The sequence below is a fragment of the Bufo bufo genome, chromosome 11 (assembly GCF_905171765.1).
Source record: "Bufo bufo chromosome 11, aBufBuf1.1, whole genome shotgun sequence".
NCBI classification, from domain to species: Eukaryota; Metazoa; Chordata; class Amphibia; order Anura; family Bufonidae; genus Bufo; species Bufo bufo.
This window is the reverse complement of record NC_053399.1, coordinates 98,897,631-98,908,963: the sequence shown is the minus strand read 5'-3', so window position 1 is coordinate 98,908,963 and position 11,333 is coordinate 98,897,631.

Genomic DNA, 11,333 nt, shown 5'->3' with positions numbered 1-11,333 from the left:
GCCTCCTATGTACAAGAATATAACTACTATAATACTGCTCCTATGTACAAGAATATAACTACTATAATACTGCTCCTATGTACAATAACAACTACTATAATACTGCCTCCTATGTACAAGAATATAACTACTATAATACTGCCTCCTATGTACAAGAATATAACTACTATAATACTGCCTCCTATGTACAAGAATATAACTACTATAATACTGCTCCTATGTACAGGGATATAACTACTATAATACTGCCTCCTATGTACAGGGATATAACTACTATAATACTGCTTCTATGTACAGGAATATAACTACTATAATACTGCTCCTATGTACAGGAATATAACTACTATAATACTGCTCCTATGTACAAGAATATAACTACTATAATACTGCTTCTATGTACAGGGATATAACTACTATAATACTGCTTCTATGTACAGGAATATAACTACTATAATACTGCTCCTATGTACAGGAATATAACTACTATAATACTGCTCCTATGTACAAGAATATAACTACTATAATACTGCCTCCTATGTACAGGAATATAACTACTATAATACTGCTCCTATGTACAAGAATATAACTACTATAATACTGCCCCCTATGTACAGGGATATAACTACTATAATACCGCTCCTATGTACAGGGATATAACTACTATAATACCGCCTCTTATGTACAGGGATATAACTACTATAATACCGCTCCTATGTAGGAGGATGCTGCGTCTCTGCTGATGTTGTAGAGGTAACATCTTGTGATATTTGGACGCAGTTTATGCTCTTGTGCTGTCAGGCGGTTATTATTTATTCATAGATTATTTCAGTGTGTAATACCGCTCGGCTGGCGTCCACCTCCCGCATGCTGTGATACTACAGCCTGGATCTCAGTTACATGTAGTATCAGTCACTTATATTATACATAGGTGGGGGTGGAGTATACAGAATGTATGATATTCAGTGCAGTCCTACAATTAAAGGGGCGCACACGTCACGGTGTGAGATGTTGGGTCTGGCGGGGGGTACAATGCCAGCTATACCCCTGGTGCAGTCCCTGCGATGGGTCAGGCGTTTTACCCTGCCCCTCCATCTTCTGGCCACACATGGTAGTGCGTCCACATGCGAGATCCAGTTCCGCAAAACTTCCTGATGAAATTGCCTGCAGTTGTGTCCTGGAAAGCTGGGTGACAACCTTTTTGGCAGCCATTACAGCTGATACTGATGTCACCCAGCTTTCCCAGGATCTGTGGTGAGAGGCATTACCAGATGTGCCTAGGTGACAATCCTGGTGGGAGGTGTGATGGAGGCTGTAATCCAGCTTTCCTAAAAACAGAATGGTCCCGAGTTCATGGAAGGCTGGTTAACCCTTCGGCTGCCAGAGGTGAGTGCCCGGTGTAGGCAGCCCCAGTGCTGTGGTCCTGCAGCAGAGACACAGTTGTCCCATAGTCCTGGTCTGGGCTCCTCTGCAGAAGCGGCATCACTTACCAGTCTCTGCAGTCCGATGCTGCCAGGCTCTCCGCTTCTGCAGCTGTGAGGCAGGAGGTGCTGGGAGCACCAGGCGTCTGCAGCCTCCTACCCATGCTAGAGGTCATTCATTGCAGAGATGTACCGCCACTCCTCCCCTCTGCAGGTGTGAGGTATCTGTGCCTCCGCTCCTCAGACCTCACACACATCCTGGCCGGGGCTGGCCATGCATCATCCTATGTGAGCGGAGGATGGATGCAGCACCATACCATCACCACTGACCCAAGTGGGATGGGGCATCATGGTGCCCTGGTCTGGTGACTGCCCCCTACTGGACTCCAGACACTGGGTAATATACTACACCACCAACTGGTGCTTCCCTCACTGGGTACTGTCCTCACCAGTCACCGGGTGCTTCCTTCACTGGGTACTGTCCTCACCAGTCACCGGGTGCTCCCTTCACTGGGTCCTGTCCTCACCAGTCACCGGGTGCTCCCTTCACTGGGTGTTCCCTTCACTGGGTACTGTCCTCACCAGTCACCGGGTGCTCCCTTCACTGGGTACTGTCCTCACCAGTCACCGGGTGCTCCCCTCACTGGGTATTGTAGTCACCAGTCACCGGGTGCTCCCTTCACTTGGTACTGTCCTCACCAGTCACCGGGTGCTCCCTTCACTGGGTCCTATCCTCACCAGTCACCGGGTGCTCCCTTCACTGGGTGTTCCCTTCACTGGGTACTGTCCTCACCAGTCACCGGGTGCTCCCTTCACTGGGTACTGTTCTCACCAGTCACCAGGTGTTCCCTTCACTGGGTACTGTCCTCACCAGTCACCGGGTGCTCCCTTCACTGGGTACTGTCCTCACCAGTCACCGGTTGCTCCCTTCACTGGGTACTGTCCTCACCAGTCACCGGGTGCTCCCTTTACTGGATACTGTCCTCACCAGTCACCGGGTGTTCCTCTCACTGGGTACTGTTCTCACCAGTCACCGGGTGATCCTTTCACTGGGTACTGTCCTCAACAGTCACCTGGTGCTCCCTTCACTGGGTACTGTCCTCACCAGTCACCGGGTGCTCCCTTCACTGGGTACTGTCCTCACCAGTCACCGGGTGCTCCCTTTACTGGATACTGTCCTCACCAGTCACCGGGTGCTCCCCTCACTGGGTATTGTAGTCACCAGTCACCGGGTGCTCCCTTCACTGGGTACTGTCCTCACCAGTCACCGGGTGCTCCCTTCACTGGGTCCTATCCTCACCAGTCACCGGGTGCTCCCTTCACTGGGTGTTCCCTTCACTGGGTACTGTCCTCACCAGTCACCGGGTGCTCCCTTCACTGGGTACTGTTCTCACCAGTCACCAGGTGTTCCCTTCACTGGGTACTGTCCTCACCAGTCACCGGGTGCTCCCTTCACTGGGTACTGTCCTCACCAGTCACCGGTTGCTCCCTTCACTGGGTACTGTCCTCACCAGTCACCGGGTGCTCCCTTTACTGGATACTGTCCTCACCAGTCACCAGGTGTTCCTCTCACTGGGTACTGTTCTCACCAGTCACCGGGTGATCCTTTCACTGGGTACTGTCCTCAACAGTCACCTGGTGCTCCCTTCACTGGGTACTGTCCTCACCAGTCACCGGGTGCTCCCTTCACTGGGTACTGTCCTCACCAGTCACCGGGTGCTCCCTTTACTGGATACTGTCCTCACCAGTCACCGGGTGTTCCTCTCACTGGGTACTGTTCTCACCAGTCACCGGGTGTTCCTCTCACTGGGTACTGTCCTCACCAGTCACCTGGTTCTCCCTTTACTGGATACTGTCCTCGCCATTCACCGGGTGTTCCTCTCACTGGGTACTGTCCTCACCAGTCACCGGGTGCTCCCTTCACTGGGTCCTGTCCTCACCAGTCACCGGGTGCTCCCTTCACTGGGTACTTTCCTCACCAGTCACCGGGTGCTTTCTTCACTGGGTACTGTCCTCACCAGTCACCGGGTGCTCCCTTTACTGGATACTGTCCTCGCTATTCACTGGGTGTTCCCCTCACTAGGTACTGTCCTCACCAGTCACTGGGTGCTCCCCTCACTGGATACTGTCCTCACCAGTAACCGGGTGCTCCCTTCACTGGGTCCTGTCCTCACCAGTCACTGGGTGCTCCCTTCACTGGGTACTGTCCTCACCAGTCACCGGATGCTCCCTTCACTGGATACTATGCTCGCCATTCACTGGGTGCTCCCTTCACTGGGTGCTCCCCTCACCAGTCACTGGCTGCTCCCCTTACCAGTCACTGGCTGCTCCCCTCACCAGTCACTGGCTGCTCCCCTCACCAGTCACTGGCTGCTCCCCTCACCAGTCACTGGCTGCTCCCCTCACCAATCACTGGCTGCTCCCCTCACCAATCACTGGCTGCTCCCCTCACCAATCACTGGCTGCTCCCCTCACCAATCACTGGCTGCTCCCCTCACCAATCACTGGCTGCTCCCCTCACCAGTCATTGGGAACTCTGTCCTAGGGGTTATCAGAAATTAACCCCAGGTGAATTGCATTTTTCATTCAGGACAGAAGCTTTGGTGTAGCCATGATAGTTGTCAGCAACCTTCCCAGTTACAGATAAGTATCTACAAGTAGAGCTCTAGATGTGTATAGGCTGCTGCACCACTTCTTACAATACAGCAGACTTGTCGCTACCAACCACTGGATCTCAAGCTGCTGCAATACTTCTACTCAGATCATGCTGGGAGTTGTAGTTTAGGAGCTCCTTCATCTATACCAGGGCTGGCCAACCTGCGGCTCTCCAGCTGTTGTAAAACTACAATTCCCACCATGCCCTGCTCTAGGCTGTCTTGGCATGCTGGGAGTTGTAGTTTAGGAGCTCCTTTATCTATACAGACCCCGTCGACTACCTTGGCTTTCCATTGGACCTACATCTGATGTCCTCCGGATTCGCCTCCCTTGAAACCTCTCCTGGTCCCATCATATGTACTGGTCTGGTAAGACTGCTCGCACCTTTCTCTAGGTGGAGCAGGATTTTCTTTATCTACCAGTGTTGGGGTACCAGGCTTGGACCCCCTAATTTTTTAGAATTTTGTGGTGTGCTTTATCTTTATATTTAAGTAAAAGTTATGTTTTAGATACTGACACTCTCCTCTTGGGGGCTTTACCAGTTACAGATAAAACCCATCCCCTTATAATATGATGTACAGCTGTGTATACAGGTGGAGAATCCGTAAACTTATCCCCACAGAGCAGAAAGGACCTTTGTCTCCTGAAAATCCGGACGGACCCTGACTACAAATGTACACAGAGTTATCTCCCCCAAACGCAATACTGCCCACGGACTATTACACCACTGACCTCTAGAGATCTGCCCCTCCACCTTCTGACAGAGACATAGTGATAAATCATTTTCTGAGGTAGGCCCCACTCGCACAACCCTGTTTGTTTTCTGGACCGCAATCTGCAGATATGCAAAACACGGACTCCGGCTATGTGCACCGTTTCCGTGTGCTTCTGGGTCCATGCACTCACTGTGCAAAAAAAAAACACATGTCCTGTCTGTGGACACATCTTGCGGTTTGCAGACCCATTAAAGTCAATGGGTTCTGACCACGATGCAGGCGGGGTGCACATGTCTGTGTTTTGCAGATCTGCGGTTTATGGTCTGCAAAATGAACATGGTCATATGAATGGTGCCTAAAATACTGGGGGTTGTCAAATCTAGGCGACAGTCTTCTGGAAGGTTCCAATAAAGTAATGTGTTTTTGATGCAGTTCACATTAAAATGTTTATTCTAATATAAGGCCCTACTTCTCACTCTGCCTCTCATCTCCCCTGCATTTCAGTCTGCCTCTCATCTCCCCTGCGTTTCAGTCTGCCTCATCTCCCCTGCATTTCAGTCTGCCTTTCATCTCCCCTGCGTTTCAGTCTGCCTCTCATCTCCCCTGCGTTTCAGTCTGCCTCTCATCTCCCCTGCGTTTCAGTCTGCCTCTCATCTCCCCTGCGTTTCAGTCTGCCTCTGATCTCCCCTGCGTTTCAGTCTGCCTCTGATCTCCCCTGCGTTTCAGTCTGCCTCTCATCTCCCCTGCGTTTCAGGCTGCCTCTCATCTCCCCTGCGTTTTAGTCTGCCTCTCATCTCCCCTGCGTTTCAGTCTGCCTCTCATCTCCCCTGCGTTTCAGTCTGCCTCTCATCTCCCCTGTGTTTCAGTCTGCCTCTCATCTCCCCTGCGTTTCAGTCTGCCTCTCATCTCCCCTGCGTTTCAGTCTGCCTCTCATCTCCCCTGCGTTTCAGTCTGCCTTTCATCTCCCCTGCGTTTCAGTCTGCCTCTCATCTCCCGTGCGTTTCAGTCTGCCTCTCATCTCCCCTGCGTTTCAGTCTGCCTCTCATCTCTCCTGCGTTTCAGTCTGCCTCTCATCTCCCCTGCGTTTCAGTCTGCCTCTCATCTCCCCTGCGTTTCAGTCTGCCTCTCATCACCCCTGCGTTTCAGTCTGCCTCTCATCTCCCCTGAATTTCAGTCTGCCTCTCATCTCCCCTGCGTTTCAGTCTGCCTCTCATCTCCCCTGCGTTTCAGTCTGCCTCTCATCTCCCCTGCGTTTCAGTCGGCCTCTCATCTCCCCTGCGTTTCAGTCGGCCTCTCATCTCCCCGTGTTTCAGTCCTCCTCTCATCTCCGCTGCGTTTCATTCTGCCTCTCATCTGCCCTGCATTTCAGTCTGCCTCTCATCTCCCTGCATGGCTGTTTAAAAGACAAACTACGTCACTTCTTACAATACTGTTGACTTACGTTTACCAACATGTGGCTCTCCAGCTGTTGATAAACTACAACTCCCAGCATGATCTGAGTAGAAGTATTGCAGCAGCTTGAGATCCACTGGTTGGTGGCGACAAGTCTGCTGTATTGTAAGAAGTGGTGTAATAACTTCTTTCTTGTATTCTGTAGGTAGAATATATCGCACGGTTTACAACTCTGGAATTTCGTTGCGTCACTATTTCTTGGAGTAAGAAAAAAAAATGCAATGCAACAGCACTCTGCGAACCAAATAAAGTACAAAAAAAGTATTTTAATGCTTATTAAGTAAATTTGAGATTCTTTCGCAAATTAATTTTGTACAAAATTATTTGGGCCCGTCTGCCGACGTCAAGCCGATCTCTGTATTGGTACTGGTGATTGACTGCAAAGGAGTATTGAAGACCTCAAAGAGCGAGGTGCGGGAGTCTCTTCCTTCACTTCATGCTCCCATGAGAAAGCAGCACGGATCTGCTAATGTGTGAACTGGGACTTAAAGGGAAAAGACCTGGAAAAACAGGAAAGGATTCTCTAAGCAAAGGAGGACAAGTGAGATTAGACACGGTATACAGGGGTACACATCAGGCACAGGAGTCCGTCTTTTGGGCGTCACGCCCCTCCGGGTCCACTTTATCTGCGTCTGGTCACTATTCTGATTGGTAATATACAGAGCATTAAATCTCCGGGAACATCCTGACGGGTGACAGTAACTGTGCGCCGCTCATCTCTATTGATTTTGCAGCATTCATATTGACTCTTTCGCCCCCACCCTACTCAGCGCCGCCATAGACCAACACCACGATCGGCACATTTCAATGGTGGACGCCAGGATGACTAATTTACTGCCCATAGGAGCTTTAAAATCCATTAAAGGGCCGGTACCTGATGGAAACACAGCATTACGTCCATTATTATCCTAATGATCAGATAATTGACGAGGGGCCGCAGGTAAATGGAGCACAGCGGCGCCAATACAGCGCTGGAAACAGTCATCAGTCATGATGCTTCTGCTGACGAGCACGAATTTCAGAATCCAGAGAGCTATTACTCTCTGCTATCAGACGCTTCAGTAAGTGCTGCTCCTCTGATGTATCCGCCATGACGCTTTATACTGGATGTCATCCAGCTTTCTCAGACTCCTGTAAGAGACGGAGCTGGAACAGCGGCCACCGTAGAAAGGGGACAGGCGACTAATAATCTCCATCCTGACCACCGCGTCTGTGGGAATCCTGCGCAGTCACATGACCCTCAAACAGCCAACAGCAATGCGGCAGCGCTCGCCTGTGTATTACCTAAACACCCCCATCCCCCGCCGTGATAGAAATAACTCCGACTATCCCCCCTGAGGATATTTCCTTCCAGAAACTGTAAATGGATCCAGATATTCCCCTGTCCTTGAAGAAGGGACAAAGCCGAGCGCAGCGGGACAAAAAGCATCACCAGATAATACGGCAAAGCCATAATACTACCGCCAGATATATCATTAGTATCTGCTTCCACACTGCACAGTCACTTATTATACGAAAGGTCATCCCTTTAGGGGTCCCAACAAAAAATGTTATAAAACGTATATAAAACTAATTCTTTAATTGTACCTTTAAAATGAAACCTACAGACGACAGATCATGAACAATTAAACCTATCAGGGACTGGCAATATGTCACTTATGCACAGTACAACTTCTGTCCTGTATACTGGGTGTAATCCTCAGTATCTGCTCTTATTCTGTATATATATATATATACACTGCACAGTACCACTTCTCCTGTCCTGTATACTGGGTGTAATCCTCAGTATCTGCTCTTATTCTGTATATATACACACTGCACAGTACCACTTCTCCTGTCCTGTATACTGGGTGTAATCCTCAGTATCTGCTCTTATTCTGTATATATATACACTGCACAGTACCACTTCTCCTGTCCTGTATACTGGGTGTAATCCTCAGTATCTGCTCTTATTCTGTGTATATATACACTGCACAGTACCACTTCTCCTGTCCTGTATACTGGGTGTAATCCTCAGTATCTGCTCTTATTCTGTATATATATATACACTGCACAGTACCACTTCTCCTGTCCTGTATACTGGGTGTAATCCTCAGTATCTGCTCTTATTCTGTATATATATATACACTGCACAGTACCACTTCTCCTGTCCTGTATACTGGGTGTAATCCTCAGTATCTGCTCTTATTCTGTATATATATACACTGCACAGTACCACTTCTGTCCTGTATACTGGGTGTAATCCTCAGTATCTGCTCTTATTCTGTATATATATATATACACTGCACAGTACCACTTCTGTCCTGTATACTGGGTGTAATCCTCAGTATCTGCTCTTATTCTGTATATATATATACACTGCACAGTACCACTTCTCCTGTCCTGTATACTGGGTGTAATCCTCCGTATCTGCTCTTATTCTGTATATATATACACTGCACAGTACCACTTCTCCTGTCCTGTATACTGGGTGTAATCCTCAGTATCTGCTCTTATTCTGTATATATATACACTGCACAGTACCACTTCTCCTGTCCTGTATACTGGGTGTAATCCTCAGTGTGCAGGAGCCAGTGGACGGGTGTGGTCGGGTGTGCAGGAGTCAGTGGACGGGTGTGGTCGTGTTTGGAGGAGCTCCTGCTGATTGTCCAGCCGCTTCCAGGGATTTTTCCATCTATCCCAGCCCAGGCCCTGCCTCTCTCCCCAGGGAGGTGGTAGGGTCCTGGGCAATGAAGCGACTGAAGACCCAGGATCCTACTTCCCGGGGTAGGCCGGCGGGAGGTAGGGGAGGTGAGCTACCGGCCTCAGTTCCATCTCCCGCCTCGGGGGTCAGAAGATCCAGCAGGAGTCGTGGTGCAGCGGCCCCTGCAGCCCCCGGAGGTGAAGCCGTGTCCATCGCCGGCAGTTCCAGGAGGGCGGACAGTAGCCCTCCAAGAGGTACGCGGAGTGCTCCTGGGGATGGGACGGTTCCGGTTCAGGCTGACTGGGGCAACATGAAGCCCCGGGAACTAATCGCTGTTTACAGCTCCCGGATCACAGCCTATCTCCGGGAGTACGAGGAAGCGAATAGGACCCTCAAGAAGGTGAGGGAGAACCTGAAGCTTGAGAGGGGGAAGGTGGACAAAGCGGAAAGGAAAAAAAGGCCAGAAATATCAAGAAAAATAAAAATCTTAAAAGAAGTCATTAAAGAGCTGCAGGAAAGAATGGGGGCTATTCTGGATAACAGTGGTCCCTTCAAGGAAAAGCTCATGAACGATCAAAGGTTTAATGAAATGGCTGGAAACCTAAAGCAGCAAGAAGATGACTCCTCTAGTGAGGAGGAAGAGTCGGACATGGGGGGGCAGCCTGCGGAAACTGGCATCACCGCAGAGCAGGTATGCCTGCCCCCCACTAGCTCTGACGAAGAAGGCGAGTACACTGAGAACAGCGGAGTTGGGGGGCAGCTTATGGCCGAGATACGCCACCTGGAGTCCCCCAAAATTAGTGAGGACATTTGTTTTGGTGACGAATTGCCTGAAGATGAGCCGATGGGAAAAAAGAGAAAGGCAAAGACATTAAAGCCAGAGGTGAGGTATGTCTATGTGACCCACCCTGCGTGCCCTGGGCCAGCTGCAAAGCCAGCTCAGGGCACGAACCCCACCATCCTCCCTGGCCCGGTCTCTGCTGTGGGATCGGTGCATAGGAGTGGGGAGAAAGACGTGGCAAAGATGGCGCAGGACGCCGTCCCTGTTTGCGGTAACAGGGGCGGTGAGGAAAAGCTGGAGGGGCCAGACAGGAAGGCTCCCGGGGCGGGCGGCGAGGGGGACATGGTTGGTGGTCGGATGGCTCCGCCCGCCTCTGCTGGGGCACTGGACAAGTGCCGGGTGGAGGTGCGGCGGGGCGGTGTGGCTGCCACTGACCCCCTTGCAGAGGTTGTTGCCGGGATCCCTGTCCTGGGGTCTGCCTCCTCTGCCCCGGTCTGCTTCGCCGCTCCCGTGCGCCCTGCAGCCCCCCCTGCCGGTTTTGGCATGGCGGTGGGGGACGGGGGGGCGGGGGTGGTGGGGACGGCTGTGGGTGGAGGGGGTGGGACCGCGGGTACAGCGGTGTCCCGATCCGGAGTTGCAGGGGGAGGATGCGAGGTGGCTGCCTCCGCCCCTCCCAGTTTGTATGCCCAAGTCCTTGCCGGTGTTCCGGTCTCCTCTGCCCCGGTCTGCTCCGCTTCAGTCCCTTCCGCTGGTATTGTCGTGGCGGCGGGGAGTGGAGGCGCAGTGGGAGTGGTCAGGGGTGGAGGGGGTGGGGCTTCGGATGTCCAGAAAAGAGCTCAGAGCAGTGTGTGTGTAGGCAGAGAGGGAGGGGGCGGTCCTGATGAGAGTGTGGTGCGCACCGCCCCTCCCTCCTGCACTGTCCGTCAAGTGGATAAGGCCGGCGTGGCTGGGACCAGTGGTTCTACAGCCCGCCGGCCCGAAAAATCAGGAAAGACTGAAAAATCAGGAAAGACTGTTAAAGATGTGTCCAGCAAGGAGATGCTGGACAAAACAAATAATGTGACCTCGGTCCCCTCTGGCCCAGCAGTGTGTACAGCGGTACAGCGGTGTCCCGATCCGGAGTTGCAGGGGGAGGATGCGAGGTGGCTGCCTCCGCCCCTCCCAGTTTGTATGCCCAAGTCCTTGCCGGTGTTCCGGTCTCCTCTGCCCCGGTCTGCTCCGCTTCAGTCCCTTCCGCTGGTATTGTCGTGGCGGCGGGGAGTGGAGGCGCAGTGGGAGTGGTCAGGGGTGGAGGGGGTGGGGCTTCGGATGTCCAGAAAAGAGCTCAGAGCAGTGTGTGTGTAGGCAGAGAGGGAGGGGGCGGTCCTGATGAGAGTGTGGTGCGCACCGCCCCTCCCTCCTGCACTGTCCGTCAAGTGGATAAGGCCGGCGTGGCTGGGACCAGTGGTTCTACAGCCCGCCGGCCCGAAAAATCAGGAAAGACTGAAAAATCAGGAAAGACTGTTAAAGATGTGTCCAGCAAGGAGATGCTGGACAAAACAAATAATGTGACCTCGGTCCCCTCTGGCCCAGCAGTGTGTGTGGGGGAGGGGAGAGTGCGGTAGTGGCCACTGAAGAAGTGGTCACTT